The sequence below is a fragment of the Parus major genome, chromosome 8 (assembly GCF_001522545.3).
Source record: "Parus major isolate Abel chromosome 8, Parus_major1.1, whole genome shotgun sequence".
NCBI lineage: Eukaryota > Metazoa > Chordata > Aves > Passeriformes > Paridae > Parus > Parus major.
The window spans coordinates 3,250,177-3,269,968 of NC_031777.1; positions in this window are offsets into that span (position 1 = coordinate 3,250,177).

Consider the following 19,792-nt stretch of genomic DNA (forward strand, 5'->3'; position numbering starts at 1 on the left):
AGTTTTAACTGCTGCTGCCGTCCCTCCTTCATCTCGTGCCAACTGCCTCCAGGATACATGTGCTGACACTGAATCTCTACCTCACAAAAGCGGCCGCAGCATGGGCTTTAAAACTCAGCCCATTAATACTGGGATGGGAAGCAGAAAAATAGAACAAAGACAGCGAGGGACTCCTCTGCTTCCCACTCTGACCATGCCCGATCCGTCCCTGCAGCATCACAGGGCATGGTACCCCTACCCCAGTGAGGCATTTTGCCCCTTTGACTTCTCAACATTAGTTGGTCTAAAATATTTTGCTGCCTGCTTTGCCCTGCTGTAACTAAAACTATAATTTTCACTAGCAGAGAAGAGGGATTTGGGAGAAACATCTGGTCTCATTTCATCAGGATAACAGCTCTGTCTCTATTTATACACGCGCCGGGATCGTTGTGGCTCTCAGCTGTTCTTCTCCCGACAGTCCCTTTCAAGCTGCCGTGTCCTGCTCTGTTGGGGCAGTCCCCGGGTCGAGGCCAACCTGCTGCCACATGAAACAGGAACCAGGCCCAAAAATGTGGGCTTGTGAGAGCTTGTCCCCTCCACACCTGGGGCTTGCTGTCTGCCAGGCTGGTGACGATGTGCCGTGATGGATGGTTGCTCCTGTCCTTGTATCCTGCTGGGGAAAACTGGGGAAACCCATCTGACTAGACAGTTTGCTGGAACTGGGTGATCTTTAAAGTCCCTTCTGACCCAAACCATCCTATGACTGGAAAATCATTTTCTTGGTAAATCCAGAGACTTTGCTGGTCAGGGATCAGGCCTGCAATGAGTCAGCCTTATTGGTCTGAATATACCAACCTCAATGGTCTGAATTTTTCTCTGAAATCACGATGTGGATTTTGGGGGAAAGCTCAGACCATTGAGGAAAGACCAGCCGACTCTGACTTTTCTCTAAGGTGTTAGGAAATAAAGTGTGACCCTACAGAGACACGGGAAGGTCAGGGAGTCTGCTTGGGAAGGCAGCACGTCCTACTTAATTCACCACAGTGGGAAAAATCCGCTCTGCTGCCTCCCCTCCAGTGCTCACAAGACATCACATCTCATCCAGCATGTTTAAAAAAACCCCTCAAGTCAAATGGCCAAGTACCTGGAAAATTACCACGTAGCACATTCAGCAGCGCAGCCGCCATCTGAAAGGAGCGCTCATAGCCTGGATGATGATGGGGTGTGGGTCAGCATTAATCATCTCAAGCAAGTCTATCCCACTGCCCTGCTTTTCCCTCAACCAGGCTGTGCCTCTGCTCCCATCCCGACCCTCTGAGAGCCCCTGACACGCAGCTATTTCAGCATCACTCCCCCTCCTCTTTTCAGCAGCTCTGGACTTTGCATTAATTATTTTCTTACACTCTGCTGCTAAAGGAGGAACCGCTCAGAGACACGAGGGTTTTGTAACCCAGAATGAGACCAGCGTTTTCTGATGCTCCTATTGATTGTACTAAGGTTGCAAACTCCCTGGAGCAGGGTTGAATTTCACCCTGCATTTATACCTTCTGATGTGATCCTGCCCCTTCAATGTACTCCTTCAGAACACTATTCTCAGCTGTGACCTGAGGTTGAGTAGATCAATATTTGTTTACTCAGCTTGGGTCTAATTTTCATATGTGCTGGGTAATCCAAGTCCAGCCGAAAGCAGCAGAAAGGGCCACTCCTGCCTATTGCATGAATCAGACTGAAATGTGGACCCTACCTAAAACACCAGCCTTTGGAGCAACTCAAGGCAGGAAATATGACTCAATCTTGGGAGAACATCATCCAAATATAAACCCTGCTGATGCTGTGGACAGTTTGGGCCGAGGGGTCACCAACTAAACCCTTGTGAGCTCTTCACTTCCATGACTTTTCTGACTGAGAAACATTTTTCTTCCTCATCTGAGTCACTCCTTTTGGGGCACATCAAGTATTTTTTTGCAAAATGTGTCAGAAGTGCACCAAACCAGCCAAGTTCTATGCAATTGCTGAGAAACATTCTCTCAACCTGAGCAAAACTATTCAGAGGAGACTAAGGGAGCAACCTGAGATAATAGCACCTTATCCTTCCAGCTTGATGTTCTTAGGGTGATATGTGCCTTCATCCCAACCCCTTTATAAAAAGAAAATGTGAAGGCATATGCAGCACTAAATGCAATTTTTTCCCTCCTCATAGTATTTGGGGAGGAGGGAAATGAAGAAAGTCTGGTGCTGGAATAGAAAGGTCTGATTTTGGATCTTTTCTTTGGAAACAAGGAATGGCTGGATGTGGCCATGCCAGGGTACCTGAAGTTTCATTAAATGCTCTCACAAGTCAGCACAGGACCCTTGTTAAAGAAGGTGGAGGTTCCTCTCTGTCTGCTGGAGCTGCTCAAATCCTCTTCCATGACAACATCCCCTCACCTTGCAGGTCAGGAATATCCAGACATAAAAAAATTCTTCAGCCTGTCAAAAGCAGTCAGCTGGCTTTAAAGCCCAAATTAAATTTTTTTTTTTTAAAACATTTCTCCTTTTAATAGTAGCTGCCTGTCTGCTGCTGCCCTGACTTTAAAACAAAATAACCAGCCTCCAGCAACCTTCAGAACAGATCTGTAAAACTCTCCAACTGACTCTAACAAGCAAAGGCAAGACTGTGACAAACCTGCCAGCTTTCTCTTCATGGGCTGGATCATCTTCAGGGAGCCCAGGACTGGTGTTTAAAAATGTAGCCTTTGAACAGGTCCTTTATTTTGTGATTAGACTGGTCCCCAGGACACCGGGGAGGTGACGGCAACAGATGCTGTGATGAGTCAGTGCAGAAAAGGTCGTGGGATGGACATGGGGTCAGTGAGAGGCTGCAGTTACTGGACTGTAACTCAGCCAAAGACGTTTGGGTTTTGTCTTTGAGCAAGAAATGAGGCCAGTATGGAAGGAATGATTTATTTGTCTCTATTTTTCTTGTCAGGCTCCCAGTTAGATGACTTGGCTTGAAGTTTGAGCAAAGAGTAGTCACTAGATTTATCTACATCTCTAGAATCATGGGCTTCTTTCTCTGGGCTGCCTTGTATTACAAATGTAACCAACTTCCCCCCCTGTATTTTTGTTCTCCCTTGCCGGAACAGATGGGTTCCCTTCCTTCACTATTGTGAGCAGAGGCAGATGCAAATAAATAGGCACTTGTGCTCTGTTGTGTGGTTACCTAGAGAGGCTGTTGTTTGCAAACAAAGGCTGTACCAGGACACAAACAACCTCGTTTGGTGTAGCCTGGAGATATGGCTCTTCATTACAAGTACAGCTCCGGGGTTCTCCACGCTGCACTTCCACATTTACCACGGGATCCTTCAGCAAGCAGGAGTGATGGAGCACTGTGAGATGCTGACTCCTCAGAAGAAAGGAGGAGCAAACGCCTCCTCTCCCCTCCCAGTCCAGCAAGCTATTGTTCCTTGAGATGTTTGAATAAATAAAGGAAAAACACTGCTCTGGAGCTTGTAACTGCTCACACCCACACAAATACAACATCCAGCCTTCTCCCCTGTCCCGTGAGCAGACCCTGACAGTTGATACACATTCCCTTGCACCACAAACATGAGCTTCCCCTGGTTTTACAGGGGATGGATAGTTTGGGGAATTTCCTCCTGGACCACACAGAAGTACTTGACCGGAGCTGCCAGCTCTCAAAGCCAAGTCCAGCCCTGCAGCTGACTAAGAGGGCACCTGCAAAGATGCTGGATTGGAGATGCATCCCTGCCACTCACCTGTGAACCTCCTGGGAGCAGAGCTTATCCCACAGGCCATGGCTGGTCCCACTCCAGGGACAGGCATCACAGTGACATGGATGAGATACTCAGTCCTTGTTAAAAACACAAAGATCATGAAAGCTTTCTGCTGATGCTTGTGGTTGTTCAGGCCGTGTTTAAAACAAGATGTAGGAATCCAGAACTGGGCTACACAAATGAAAACTGAGCCACAGTGCAGGAATGGTGGAAAATGGCTGTGTGGTCACAGCAGCCCTTCAGCCCTAGGAGTGTAATCAAGATGTAGGATTACAAGGAGATTTGGGACAGTGGTACAGAGGCAGGCTGAAAAGCACAGAAGAACACTTGAGAAGAAGCACCTGAACAGCTACACCTCTGCTGAACACAAGGATTTAAGCACATGACAGCAGCCACAATCAGAGAGTGATGTAGCTTTGTGTTTTTGAGCAGTGTTCTCTCCTGAGGAGAAGGTCTGGCCTCCCTTGGTTACCAAGTGAGTCTCAGGTCTCACTCCTCAGGCCTTTGTTTTTCCTGCCAGGGTTTCTGCAAGGATTTTGATGCTCTCTCCCACTAGGTGAGAGAGTAGTAACCTACCTGGGTATTTATTTGAAGAGATGAGCATCAATCCCTTCAGGAGGTAGCTGCTGCACACACTGTGCCTATATAGAGTTTGGGACATCAGGTATTCTACCCAAGTCAATTAAAAGTGTCCCAGGAAAAAAATACAGCCATGCTTTTCCAGGAATAAAGCAGGCAATTTGGAGCACAGGTGACAGCAGTGCTATCCATACAGGAGGGGAGAGAGTCCTGAAGGTGCTGGGCAGACTGGAGCAGCACTCAGCTGCTGCAGCACAGGGAGAAGACCAGCAGCATAGGATGCTACAGTTTTTACAGCCCCTATTCTTCCCTTAATTACAAGCTTAAGTGATGGCTAATAAAGATGATCCAAAACAAATAAATTGAGCTGCTGCGGTAATTAAGTGGCTTTTGCTGCATGCAGTGAGCCAGAACACATCTGTGTCGTAGCTCAGCAGAAGCCAGGAGGGTTCTGCAAGGGATCCATTTCAATTGAATCTGAGCTGCTTCAAAGGTGGAGCTGACCATCCTGATTCCTACACTGCTGGCCAAGAAACACCGGTCTGTCCCCCAGACAGTGATCCTGGGCAGGGGCACGGTCCTTCACAGATGTTCAAGTTGGTTACATCTGCCTTCATGGCAGGTGAGATCTTCCTTGCTAATGGTAGGGAAGCTGGAAGCTGGTGGGAAGCAGCATTTGTTCCTCTGGGAATGGAAAAATACCACAGCAATGACACTTGGTGCTGTGCCCCTGGTTTTTAATCAGGGCTGTACAGCAGAGACAAGAAGCAATTACTGCTGGCCGTATGCTTATTTGATGGATGAAATGAGCTGACAGACTCCCTGTGGCAAAGTGCAGCAAAAGGCTTTTCAAGTTGTCCACTCCAGCTCACAGGTAAGGGCTGATCCTGGCAAGGGCAGATGTGAAGGACAGTGTACACAGAGTGAGCCCATGCCTTGGCTGCCCTGCAGATGTACAGCTTGAATTCCAGGAGCCTGAGCTCCCAGACCACAGCTAGTGCTGCCAAAAGCCACCACTGCCCAGATGTGCAGTGCCCAGCCCTCTCTGCAGGGACAGTCTGAAATGTTTAGGGCTTCCTGTGCATGAGTGCAGATTTTTGCCTGAGAAATCCTGAGCATCCAGGAGATGCATCAGGTATTTTTCCCTCTCACCTCTGTATTTTCCATGGGAGTGTAGTCTCAGCACTTCTATGACCACAGCTGATACTCTAAAATCCACTTGACCCAGAGAAGAGCCAGTTCGTGGTCCTTTTACAGGATTCTAATTCACTTTGTGCAAGATGTGTAGTAACAACCTGGTCCATAAAAAAATGGTATCAGCGCTCAGCTTGAGCCTGCTCCCTTCTCCTTCACATCACCACAAGGCACCAGGGCTAGTGGTCATGACCCTGGTAAGAGAGGCACTCCCTCCCTAAACTACTAAAGGACCACCTGTTGGAGCTAATCCTAGGAGGAAAAAGGGGATAGACAGAAAATCTCACACACGTTCAGTTGCAGTGCATCCCGTGCTGGGGCACACCCACTGGAGCGCTGATCAGGACACAGATATTGTCTCTCAGTCCCATTGCTGTTACTTTGCTCTTTAGAGCTCTTGCAGGATTTTATGAGAGGAATTTGCCTCTCTTCCTGATCCCAGGTGCCAGACGGAAGGGTGCTCACATGCAAACGCGCTGCTTGGCTCGCAGATAAGGACGCACAGGTGGTGTGATCACCACTGCCAGCCTCCAGAACAATCAGCCAGCCAAGTTTACCCCACACCTGGCATGGCATGGGCTGGACAGCCACGTTGGCACTGCCACACCCAGCCCCAGGCCTGGTCTCTGTCAGGTAGCTGCTGTGTGGAGCAGTAACTGCTGGGTGTGCTGTGGTCTTCCTCATTTGTTAGGCTGGAACAAATAGCTACACTGATTTCTCCACCCCCCGAATTTTTTGTCTCATCATCCCTCCCCCACGTGCGTTCCCATCCGCCTTCCGGACAGAGAGTTATTATAAGAAGTTTCAGCCCAAGGAGAACATTATTTTCTCTGAAAATAGTTTTCTCCGAAAATCATGCGCAAGCGGCAGCGCAGCTTTGGAGTGTGAAATCCCCCGAGGGGAAGGGACAAAGCTGTGGTTAAACTATGGGGTGGAGAGTCAGCAGATCAGGGTTCTCATCCCCTGGCTCTGCAAGCTCTGACTCAACCCATGGCCCCTGAATGTTTGGTTTCCCCACTGGGAAAATCGGTGTGATGACACACTGTGATGGCAGCACTCAGCCCTTTTTTACTGCTGGGAACCACCACGGGCTTCTGCAAAGGCACATTCTCTCACAAAATAAAAATAAAAAAATAAAAATCTTAAAAAATCAAGCCTTTGGAAGCCAAAATGCTCCTCTGCAAAGTTTTCATCTGGTGCGGTTCACTGAAGCTGCAAAGATCTACTTAGATACTCTAAATACTTATCCAGCATTTTTATATTTACCCAATATTGAAAGCACCAGTGGGTGCTCAATGCCCAGTGCCCTGGGATGCTGTGCTGGGAGCAGGACTGGGAGGAGCTGCAGTGACCCTCTTGCCTCTCAAGTCCCCCTAAGCTGGGACAGGACATCCTTTCTTTTTTCCCATCTTCTTTTCCCCATCACTCATCTCTCCCCTTCAGCACCCTCTGCAGCTCAGCCCCAAACCAGGGCTTCCTTTGCTTTCCCCCCAAGCCCAGTACTGAAGATCTTTGCTCCCATCCCACCATGCTGGAGCACTCCAAAGATACTCCTCAGCTTTAATTGTAAGAGCTTTATGAGAAACTGCCCTGGCAAGAGGATGGTGGAGTCTTCCCTCCTGCAGGCTCTGGTGTTCATCCTGGGACAAGCCTCCTGAAAAGGAGATTTTCAAACTGGCAAAGCTTCTGGTCATGTGGGGTGCCCCATTCCCTCCTCTGCAGCCCCACAAAGTACAGTGATCACTGCAAAGGCTTGTGGCACTTACTGGTTCTCTGAGAATAATGTAATACCCTTACACTGGGGAAGTGAATCGAGTCATGTTTCTCAAGGGAGTTTGTACCTGCCCTGCTTGTCTCCAGAATTTGCTGTTCCTCTGCTCCCCTCTTTCAGCTCCAATCATGTCTCTCTCCAGAACCCCTTTCACTTTGGATCTCTCCTTGTCCCCTCTACAAACACAGACAGAGTAGTGGCCACCAGCTTCACACACCAGAGAAAGCCCAGCTCTGGGAACTGGATTGTGCCTCCAGCCCCCCTCTTCAAACCCTCTGCCCTGTCCATTTTCCCTGAAATACTTCCTTATCATGACAACCTGCTTAATTTTTATAGTATTTGGGCAATCTCTTACAGCAGCGTAAGCCCTGTTTTCAAATCAGCCCTTTTAAATGCTGCATTAGTAAGAAAAGTTTTACCTCTCTTCACTGATACATCTCCAGGCTCTTTACCAAGAAGTAGGAGTCTTTGATTACCTTTAACAAGTGTGGACACTGAGTTTACACAGGTGATTTGGCCAACATCTTCTGGAGCTGGAAGATGTTGTAGGTCCCATCTCAGTGAACCTTACAAAGAACAGGACATAAACAGAAGTTACGTGCATGTTGTAAAAGGTGTACAAGACAGAAGAAAAGAGGAAAGTTAAATCCAGGATGCAAGGCAGTGTGATGTTCAGATCTCCCTCCTCTCCCACCTGTCACTTCCAGTGTCTGCCAACCCACCCCAGCCTAGACCCCCACCACAGTGCAGCGTTCAGGGTCCATTTGCCACATCCTTGAAAAAGCAGAACTCTAAAAAAGTGTGTTTCTAATTTTTCCTAAATATTTTCACTGGGGAAAGGGGATGTCAAACTTAAAATCCACAAGGCCTCGTGTACCTGCACCCAGGAGCTAAAATCCACAGAAGTTTCCTGCAATGATCAAAGACTAAAAGAAAATAACATCCAAAACTGTCCTAGCAGTGCTGCTGCTCAATGCTTGCTGCCCATTTCCCACCACCTCCCATGGGACAGGAGAAGTTCCCTGTGTCAGGAAGAGCATGCAGAAAATCTGCCTGGCCTCATGGACCTGCACTAAGGATCTAAAATCCATGGAAGTGTCCTGTAATGTTCCACCCAGCCTTTCAATGCATGAGTAATGCTTACCGCATCCTTCTCGCACCAAGCTCTTCGTTCTGAACCGTCTCCTTTGGTTTTCCAGCCCTGGAGCGGTTTCTCTTGTGCCTTGCTCACAATCCTGAAGTTCAAAGGGGTGAAAAGGTCTCCCCTCCTCTGAAAATCCTCACCGGTATTCCCGAGGAAAGGAAATCCCTATGCAGTGAAGCAGAGCTGTTGCTGGGCTGTTGCTGCCATCTTCTGCCCACCTGGAACTTTGCTGCTCACGACTTCCCCAGCCTTTGGCCCATGTCAAGGGAGAGGAGGGAAGGGAAAAGCAGGGATACAAGAGTTTAGGCTCATGTTCTCTCATCGGTCAGTGTGGGTGGAGATCCAGGTGTGTGCCATGGAGGTTGCCCCCTTCAAGCCTTGGCATCGTGGCTGTGGATGAGGGATGCCAAGCTCTGCCTGAGGAGCCACATCCAGCAATTGAAGGGGCTAAACACACTCAGTTAATGCAATTGCTAAGTGGACTGTTACTAGACACAGCATGAGCTGTTCACGTTTCTTCCTGGAAACACAGGGAAATCAAATGTTTAATTCAGAGAGAACAGCAGGACTGTGTGATTTCTCTCCTGACACCCATCCAGTGAGGGTTTTTTGGCAGGGAAGCAGGGTAAGTGGTGTGACTGGCACTAAAGCTGTGGCGGCAGAGCATGTCGTTGATCAGAAGGTGAGGATACAGAGCCACTGTTTTCCAAAACAGAAAAGACTTCTTTCTATTTGTTCAGAGCTTTAGCTCTGCCTGAACCGCTGCCTTGCAACCCTCAGATTACTTTTTTCCCCTTACCCTGTCATTTTTGGCAGTGTGATGCTTGGGGGAAGTATTTTCCTAGCAGTGGGCTGTTAAAAGATGTAAAAAAACTACTGAAACAAACTTTTTCCAACACCAAGCCCCACCATGGGGGTTCAGCTCAGCAGATCTTTGGCCCCATCCCTCTTTGGGATTACCTGTGTCACAGGTCACAGGTTAAGGAGGTGCTGTAGCAGATCCCTGGAGGTGTGGTATGAGGACATGGTGCAATTGCCAACCACCTGTGGCACAATCTCGCTGGTTCTTGGCCATGGGACACAGACTTAACCAGTGTAAACAGCAGCAGAGGGCAGCACGTGAAGCATGACCCTACCCCTGGGCATTTTAGCTGTCAAGAATTCGTCAAAAAAACTGGCATCTTGTCCCTCTGGCACCTATCTATATAAACTGAGGTGATTATTTCAGGTTTGCACCTGGATTTGCCCTCCCTCTAAGCAGGGGAAAGCATGCAGGATGCAGGGAGGTGAGGATTGCACAGGGTCCAGGTGGGATGCAGCCAGTGAGAGCTTCTGTCAGAAGCCCTGACTTGTTGAATTTCAGCAGTCTGAAGGTGTCAGGGGCTGCAGGAAAGGCAACTCTTGCAAACTAAACCCACACAGATACAGTGCAAATTTCAGAACTGTTCAACACAAACTTTCTGCCCAGAATGTGGCATTCCTGGTGAACCTGTTTGGTGCTGAAACACCACGGGCTACGTGTGGTGGTGAGTTAATTCCCCATTCCCCTCAGCAGGGAGCATCCTGAGCTGGCCCTGTCACAAAGCTGTCTCACCAAAGAGGAGCTCAGTGTCCCTTGATGGGCTCCAGGGCAGCAGCTCTGGCTGTGAGCAGCACTGTCTGTGCCACTCAGCCTTCACCAGGGAGCTGTGGTGGGGGAGTCCAACTCCTGCAATTTTCAGCTGAAATGCCAAGTTCTCCACTCCTCTGAAAGATGGGAACATCCCTAGACAAAGCCATTGACATGAAGCAATGTCCTGAGGTTCATACAGAGAGACAGCAGCAGAGGAGGGGACTGGCTGCAGGAATCATTTCTATACCTTGATCCATGCCACCCTCCTCCTCCTCCTCCTCCTCCACAGCAGAGGCAATTACATGGCTGTCTGAATGGTACAGGAGTGGCATTTTCAATACAGCCTGGAGTTAATGTACTCCTGCTTGTAAATCAGCATCAAACACAGGTCCTTGCTTAGCAGAACATTTCACTTCACTACATCAAAGCTTTGTGCTGGGGCAGAGGGGAGGGGATGGGGCTCCTTTCTGTACAGGCAGTGCCCAGCACATCCCTGATGGCAGGAGGGTTCCCAGAGCCTGGGAACACTGCACATTTCAGAAATCAAGGATGTGTTTTTTTCCATTGTGCCAAATAGACATTTAAATATACACAGAGAAAGAGTTGGTCACACCCCAGCTTCCCCCTTGCTTGAAAAAACCTCACGTGTCCAGCCCGAGGTTCTCTGTGCTCCTCTGAGCAGAGCAGCTTTTGCAGAGGGTGGAGGGTGTTCCTTCAGTCTCAGGTGACAGTGGCAGTGGGAATGACCCCAAATGTGAGCTGGCTCTGAAGGGCAGCACAAGGCCCAGCATGAACTGAGAGGAGGTGAAATGCTCAGAAGCAGCAGAGCAGCTGACACAGCCATCAGTGGGGATGGAATCACAGAAAGGGTTGGGTTGGGAGGCACCTTAAACCCCCTGCCATGGGCAGGGACACTTTCCATTCTCTCAGCTTGCTCCAAGCCCTGTCCAACCTGGCCTTGAACACTCCCAGAGTTGGGGCATCTGCAGCGTCCCTGGGCAGCCTGTTCCAGGGGCTCACCACCCTCACAGTAAAGGATGTTTTCCCATTATCCCATCTAAGCATCTTCAAGGAAGCTCTGGAAGGTTGCACTGAAGGAAAATCCCTCCTCAGCATGGAGGTTATGCCTCAAGACTACGTGCAAGACCTCCAGTGGATCTCCTGACTCTCCTTGCAGGTTCATGTGGGAGGGCAGGACTGTGAGAGTGGAAATCCTTCTCTTGTCCCCATATCAGCTGCTTCTGAAGAACCTTTTGTGCTATGGGAGCATTCCAAGTCCTCTTTTTTTCCAGTTTTTTCTTTATCTTCTCCATTCCCCAGTAATATCCATCTCTATGTTGTTATTCTAGCAAATATCCTTTTTTTTTTTTTTTTTTTTTTAGAAACAGAGTTTTGTGAGTAGTTAGGCCCCTGGCACAGGAACTCCAGAGTCCTGGTTCTCTAAGACACAAAAATATTAAATCAAGAAATCCCATTTTCCCCTCATCTTTTTAAACCTTCTTTCACTGGGTTGGAGGCAGGGAGTCATTAACTCCTGGTTGGGTACTGCAAGGCCAGAACTGTGATGTGCCTAGTGGCAATGTCATAAAAATCCACTCATTCCCAAACCAAAGAGTTTGTGCTAAAGAATAATGTGTTGGGATAATGCTTTAGAAGTGGATTAGTGAATCCTGATGCTCCTTCATTTGCACTTCCCCCCTGGAGCACATTTGAAGGTGCTCAAATCATTTTGTTAACTTATTCTATGGTGTTTTAATCCTTAGGCAATGGCTCAGCTCCACAGAAATATTTTCATAGCCCCCATCCAGCACACTCAAGGATGCAGAGCAGAGGAATAGCCAGGAGCTGGTCTGGTCCTGCATTATTTCAACCCCAGCAGTGGATCCCAGGAGTGCAAAGCCCAGACTCACATGCAGACTTCTCCACATGCCTCACTCTGCCCCTTCCTTCCCTGCAAGCCTCCTGGCCATCACCACAAATACCTCTGACTGAATTTGCAGTTAAATGAAGCCTTCAACCACCTGCTCCAGCACAAGGCCACAGGAAAGGTCATCATCTCCAGGTATAACCTGGCTTCTCACACTGCTTATCCAACCCCATCAGAAGGCTGGGGGCCACTTTCCCCCCAGACAATAACCTAATTCTATGTCTGGGCTGCAGTCAGTGGTTATGGGAGCAGAGCATCATAGCTCACTTCCAGCTGCTTCTTAGAGTTTGAGCAGTACAAAGAGCAACTGAGGCTAATCAGGGTCCCCCTGGTGCCAGTTTGGGAGCCACTGCCACAGGAGGGGTGGAGCACAGGGTGCCCAGAGAAGCCGTGGCTGCCCCAGCCCTGGAAGTGTCCAAGGCCAGGCTGGACACCCTGGGATAGAGGAAGGTGTCCCTGCCCATGGCAGGGGGATAGAACAAGGTGAGCCTTAAGGCTCAGTCTCAGTTCTGTACCAGAGCAGGGCCTCACCAGCAGCTGCACAGGAAGGTCTGAGCTGACATCAGGACCAAAATCAGAAAGATGACAGTGTTCATGTGTTTTGAACAGGGAATTAAGTCCATCCAGCCAGCAGCAGTGACCAGCAAGGAAGGGACACTGCTCCCCTGCCCTCCCTCCACATGGCCTGCCACATTCCCAGGCATTTTTCCTTGGGAAGAATGGATGTGCTCGTGACCCTGCATCAGGCAGCCTGGTCCCAGGAGGGGCCATTACAGACACCGGTACCTTTGGAAGAGCCACCGCAAACAACGCGACCCCGAGACGCCGCTAACGAGCTGGCTGTGCCTCTTTGAAGCTTAACGAGAGAAACTCCAGCTACAAGGGGCTGTGGAGTCACAACAGTCAAACCATTTCATCTGTCAATGCTTCAATTCATCTGTGCTGTGCCCTGCTGTTCCAGCATCACAGCAGCTCTGGCTCCACCAGCCCTTCAGCACTGCCTGTGCTGTGGTACCCCTCCCGGCTTCTTTTGCAACTCTGGTCCTGCTTGGCACTGCCTTGGACCCTGGAGGAAGTTCTTTACCTCCCATCCATCCTTTAAAAGCTTTGCAAATTCATCACATCATGCACAGCTACTCATTGTGGAAGAAAAGAAGTGGGTGTTTAGCTTATTTCACTGGTAATAGCAGAAAATGGCCTATTGCAGCAAAGAATTTGTCCAAATGCTGTGAGCCATAGCCTTCCTGCAGATAAAATCCAGCTCATTTTAGTGCCCTGGAAGCACTCTACAGGTATCCACTATTGAAGCATCATTGTACTTTAGATAAATGTGCTGCTTAAAGATAGCTGTCAGCACAAGCTGCTGAATAATGCCTTCATTTTACACACTCAGATTGTTCCTCAAGTTATTGGCAGCAACTAAAGTTGGTAGTCTGACAGTGGAAAAATAGTCAGCATGATGGTGGAAGAGCAGGACCCCGACCCTGTGGCACCCACTGAGCTTCCAGCAATGTTTAAGGGCTTTAATACGTTACACCCAAATTACTGCATTTATTAGTTGTCAGTCATCACCCTTCCAAAAATTTGCTCTGCTGGAGTCGTGTCTTTGCTGTGCTCAGGTCACACCACTGGAGGTTCCACATTTTAGTTACACACTGTACATACAGAAATCCTAAATAAGCAGATTTTAAGCCTACCTAATAGCATATGTTCTTATATAGTATTACAGTTACAACCAGTATTTATCACCAAGGGAATGCTGCTTCCCTCTGCCATGTTTCCTTTTGTTCTTCCTTTATTCACACCAAAGAATCTTTGAGCCTTGAGAGACTACTACATGTTGTAGCCTTACCTCTTCAAGGACAGAGAAGCCTTTCTAAGGCTCCCGTTCCTCTTTCACACATATTTATTTAAATTAAAGTTATAAGCACCTCGACTGGCTCATAACTCTCGATTACTTTTCAGGTTTTTGCCCCCACTTCTTAATCTGATATATAACTTCAATAATAACTTCAATTCAGCTCTTTCTTCAACAGCCAGCCCTACAGCACAGCAGCTTTATCTGCTCTACCTCTCCTAAGTGCCTCTGGTGCATCCCCACCTCTGGGCAGGGGCTCTAAATAAGCTCAGCCTGGGGGCTTTTCTGCTTTCTAAGCCTTGGGTAGAAACTGATCTCTAGCTCAGCTCAGCACAGGCTCCCTGGCCCTAGACCCTGCTGCTCTGGGCCTGGCCAAGCATCTTTGTTTCCCTGCACCTGATTCCAGCCTGGGGACTGACTTACCACTTGGACTTCAGACCTGTTTCATCCCTACAGAGTTTCCTGAAGGATTCTCAAGGGAGTGCTCAGCGCTCTCTCCTCCAGCTCCAAGAGGAGGTAAAACCTTGGCTACTTATTTTATATTCTAATATCGGCAATTTATCACAATTTGTTGCTCTTGCAGAGTGTTTTCCACTGTCCAGGTGGTTCCTGGGTGGCATCTTTGCTGGAGCAGCACTGTTTGTCCCACTGTGCTAGAGCTGGGTGGCCCTTGGGGGGGCTCTCTGGGATCTTCTAGGTAGAGTTAAGTGAGGGTGGGGGGGAAAATTGTGACTACCCACAGGGTGTTGCCTTTTTCAGCTGCTGTGAAGGATTTCTTTAGTTCCTCAAAATGTCTGGAGTTTTAGTACTTACAATCAGCAAAAATTGGAGTGGAATATCAACGGAGCACAGCTTTCAGAAACTCATTTTCTTTTTCCTTTCAAACTGACATTAGGATTTTAAGAAAAACTTTGAATAATGGATATACTTTTGAATAATGGATGTTTCACAGCCGAAGTCCCTTGACTTTTCTTTCTGTGCCTGAATGAGGAGCCTTTTAATTGCACAACACGTGGCGAGGAGGTACAAAACGCTTTGTGTCTTGTGCTGCTGATTAACTGATGCATATACTCCCATTAAACATTCAGAGAGGGCTAAGTGTATCCCAGCCTGAAGCTGTGTGCTATGCACGTTGGGTTTTTTATCAGCTAAGACTCTGGCATGAGATGTTTTGTGATTTTCCTTGTCTATGTCATGGCTGCTCATAATTTTCCTCTTTTGTGTGTGTGTATGTTTTGGATCATTTCTGTTTCTGGGGAGGCATTCTTCCACCTGGAGAGCTTGTAGCTTGTGCTCTGGGCTCATGCAATGGGCTGTCAGGTCACCTTTTGAAGTGAAGGAGACTCCTGAGCTGGCAATGTGGAATAAACTGTTTTCCAAAATAGCAACGTTTTTTTCTTTTTGTTTTGGGGTTTTTTGTTTGGGTTTTTTTGGGGTTTTTTTTTTGCAAGGGTTTTCCTGAGAGATGGTGAAAGAGGTGCCTGGTGCCTTTGCCAGGCTGGATGTTCTGTCATGGTGGGATGGAGGAGCTGCAGTGCATGGAGCAATTTGAACACCCTAGAAATTATTAGTGTGGGATGCAGGCAGGGGAATTAGCAGGAACAGCAGTGATCTGGGTCTTCATTGCTCTCATTCCATCATGTTGCTGTCTGTCCCTGGAGCTGGCTCTTCTCCAAGTTAATTCAGCTTTCATGAAAGTTTAACTCTGCTGCAGAAGGGAAAAGGCAAGTCACTGTGCCCCTGAAAAATGTAAAGGGTACTTTGGGGTCAAGTATTTTTTTTTGTCCTCAGTTTCCCCAGTTCTTGGTGCAGTGCCCAGCACTTTGTGCGAGCCCAGATGGGCTCAGCAGAGTGAAACCCTGCTGTGTTAGTACTTCTCTAACTGCTGCTTGCACAAAAAAAACACCCCAACAAACCCCAAAACTTAAAACAAGAAGCTATGACCCCATCAGCTCCCCAGTTTTCTTTCCAAGCCCAAATTCAAGCTGAGGATCAAGCCTCAATGGATAGATGCTGCTGGAACCTGGCTCTGTCCTGCTCCCTGCCCTCTGTGTTCTGGCTGTGAGGGACTGCAGCTCAGTTTATAGAGTGAAATCCTCTGAGTTTGGACTATTTTAACTATTTTAACCCACAGGAAACCTCCAGAGGCAGCCTGGGGTGGCACAGGGGGTCCTGTGGGCTCCCTGCTATCAGGATTCTCTCTTTCTCAGAGGGGTTTTTGTGATCCTTGCCTCTGCAAGCCATGGGAGGCTGCCAGCTGGGTTTCTGGCTTTAAACAGAGCTTGTTCTCCCTCAATTTTGCAGCTTCTCGCCTTAGAGTACAGCTGCAATTTAGTTTTACTTCACAAAATTTGACATGACCAGAGACCATGATTTACTGGCCTTGGAGGATACGGTGTATGTAACTGTGGAGGGCGTAAGTGGCTTTTCATGGCAGAAGAATCATAAATTGAGATTAAAAAAAAAAGAAAAAAAAAGAGGGAAACGGTTACTGTCCAACTTTCCAAGGCAGCAGGAGGAGCAGGACACAGCCAGGCGATCTGTAAGTGTCACGGGTCTTTATTGCCCCTGATTGCCTGCAATAAAGCTCCTCGCTGGCTCCAACAGGGAGGCGGCCAGAGCTCAGGTGTCTGAAGAGACACAAGATGGCAATGTTTTCTAAAGGACACCCCTGCAGCTTCTCAGGGCTAAAGATTTCCAGCTGATCAGCTTTCCTTGCTCTGGCACTCGATGGAGACCTTGGGGAAGGGTCTGTGTCTGGTCACAGCCTCTGTGGCCACCAGGAAGGAGCGTGGGGGCGAGTGGGATGAAGTGGAAGTCTGAGCTTGAGGAGAGCTGGTGTTGCCCTGGATTTGTGTTCCAGTCCAGAGCTGGGCATCCCTGCCCTGCTGCCTCATGGCACACACACTGGGAGGTGGTGTGTCCTCTGGGGCTTCTTCTTTTGACATCTGCATCCCCCTCTTTGCCTTCTGTGCCCTCCACACCTTCCAACAGACCCAGACCCAGAGGGACATTTTAGAGCAAGGAGATTTTAGACAAGGAACAGCAACTTTCTCTTGGCTTTTTTTTTTTTGTGTGTGTTTTTTTGTGTTTTGTTTCTTTTTGTTTTGTTTGGTCGGTTGGTTCAGCTTTTTTTTTACTTAATGCTACAAGAATAGCTTCAGGATTTGTCCCACTTAAAAATTAATTTTCCGTGGTTGAGCAGGGGGTGGTGTGGGGCAGGTGGAAGAATTACCTCTGCTTTGGTTGGTTTTTTTTTGCATTTACCTAACAAATATTTCCAGGTCCCTTGGTTTTATATGGTAATTTTCAGCTTAAAGGTTGTAAGGCATTGCAATGTGGCTCGGGAAGGGGTGGTGTGACAGTCTCCAGGCTGCTTGTGCTCGTTTTATCCGCAAATGGCTGCATTTGCAATGTGTAATGATCTCTGTAAGGCAGTTAGAAGCGAGATAAACATCAATTTTATGGCTGGGAAAACATAAGGGGTGTTGCACAGGAGAATGAGAAGACCTGAATACTGAAAACTCTCGCTGCTTAGGCTGGGTTTAGCTCTTGTCTCTCCATGGGTCCCTGTGCATCCCAATCCCTTCCCGTGGCGGGGCCAGGCTGGTGAGATGCTGCAGGGCTGGTGGTGAAGGGATGCAGGAGCTGCACAGCCTCTCCTTTAGGGGTGAGGGATGCAGGTGGCCAGGGCTTAGCATTCACCAAGAGTTAAGGAGGGTTGGCTGAAGTGGGAATGAAGTAAAGGCAAGATTAGGAAGTTTTTTGGGATTTGTTTCGTAACAGGAGCTCATGCAGAAGGTCGAGGTCACGGTTCTGCGGCATCCAGAGCGGGGAGGTGTTTTGAGTTTCACAAATAACAGCTTTTTGCAGCTCTGTTTCTTCACCAGATACAATGCAGGGTATAAAATGCTTTTTCTAATATGCTGAATGGCTCTGGAATGCAATTAATATTCTTGCCTAAGTCTCCAAAAATTAATAGGCGTGTCTGGAAGCTGCTGAACGTGGCTGTGTGTGTGCAGGGGGGTGGTGGGGAGGGACAGCTTAGTCCACCCAAGCTGGAAACAAACTCACACGGGGAAGGAAAGGTGCAAACCCATCTGTGGGACCTTGAGCTTATGGGGTGGCTGCAGCAGGACGTGGAGTGAGGCCACGATGGCCAGGTCAGACCCACAGGATGGTGCTGATGATTGTAGGTGGGAGCAGACCCCATCTCAGCTGCTTTAGGAGACACGACCTTCCTCCCACCAGGATTCCCATGGCCTGGGAAGCTCCAAGTGCCACCCCCATCTGGAGCAGGGGCTCTCACAGCTCCTTCTCTTCAAGCCTGGGAGGGGTAATCAAGCTAATTATTAATTATCTGCCATTGAGACTGGTGGGGGTGAGGGCTCTCCCCATATGGGGAAGGTGCTCAGCCTGTCTGGGAACCCGAGGCCTGAGTGGTTTTTGTTTTCTTGCTGTGTGTGATATGAAATAGGCTGTCAAATGTCCCAAAAGCTGGCAGCACGTTCAGGGCTGGTGTTTTTGCTGTGTAGAATATTTAAGATGAGTTTTCACATTTTATGTAGCTCAGGTGCTACTTGCATTTCTGCCCCGCGTGATGCTCAAGACATCTCTGCATAAAAAAAGCATTTATTTACATATATATTTTTCACATTTATAGGGGGCTGGAGCTCAGAGATTAACAAAGCTTCCTATCCATTCTGCTTAAAAAAAGAAACAAACCTCATCTCAGAACCAAGTAGAAACAACATAAATCACCTCCAAATAGCTTCAGGTACTGAAGCCACCTGAATTTCTACTCTTGGGTTACAAAGGTTTCAGATGAGGTTGGGTTTGCTATGGGGGACTGACCTGAGAGCCTGGAGCTGTCTGTGATCAGGGCCCCAAGGAGCTGCACAAATACACCAAGGACATGAAGAAAAATGTTTTCCACCTAATCTTGTTACTGTAACAACACCAGTGAAATCTTTTAAAGCAGAAAAATGTGATGTTTTAACGTGATAGCGGTGTCCCTTCAGCTCTGTGACAAATGCTATCTGTAGCACATGCTGCCTGCATTGCAATAGTCCTGTGAGCTTGATGGCAGTCCTGGGGCACAGGGCTTCCATTTCCAAGAAAACCACAACTCCTTTGAAATACTAATTTCTTGGCTAGATGTGATGACGTTGAAAGGTTATCCTTTTCTTCCCTTCTTTCTCACCCATCTCAGCCTTTTTTCTCTGTTTTTCCTTCTGTCACTTTTCATTCCCCAGCTCCTTTCTTTGGCTCTTTCTTTTTCCAACACACTTTGCTGATTTTGCCTTTCAGTTGGTGTTCCCCATCCATTTGAAACCACTTCTGCTCAAAGCTTTATGTTGCTGGTAGAGTTTCTCACCTCTTCTTCCCTAGCAAGAGCAGGAACAGAGTTTCCCCACAACTCAAACACAAGCATCAGAAGCTGCAGCTGCTTTTATGCAAGACAAGCTCCCAAATCTTCCTTGAAATCCCAAGTTATGGTGGCAACAGGAGCCTGAGGATCACAGAGGTGGAGCAGTTTGGGTTGGAAAGGACATTTAAAACTCCCCTTGCAGTGAGCAGGGACATCTTCAACCAGATCAGGTTGCCCACAGCCCCATCCAACCTGACATTGAACACTTCCAGGGATGGGGAATCCACAGCTTCTGTGGGCAGGCTGTGCCAGGGCCTCCCCACCCTCTCTTAAAAAACTCCTTCCTTATATCTAATTTCAATTGACTCCCCTTTTCAGCATCTTTATGTGATGCTGATTGAACCCCGCAGGCTCCCAGTATAGATTGGTGTTGTTGCTACTAAACAGGCTGGAAACATCCAGCACTCACCTCTTGGCTAGAAACCTAAAATTATTAGCCAGAAACCAAGTGGAATTATGTTATTTATATTTATGAAATATCCAATCAATTTGTGTATCTTTAAAGTGTAACTCTCATGGTT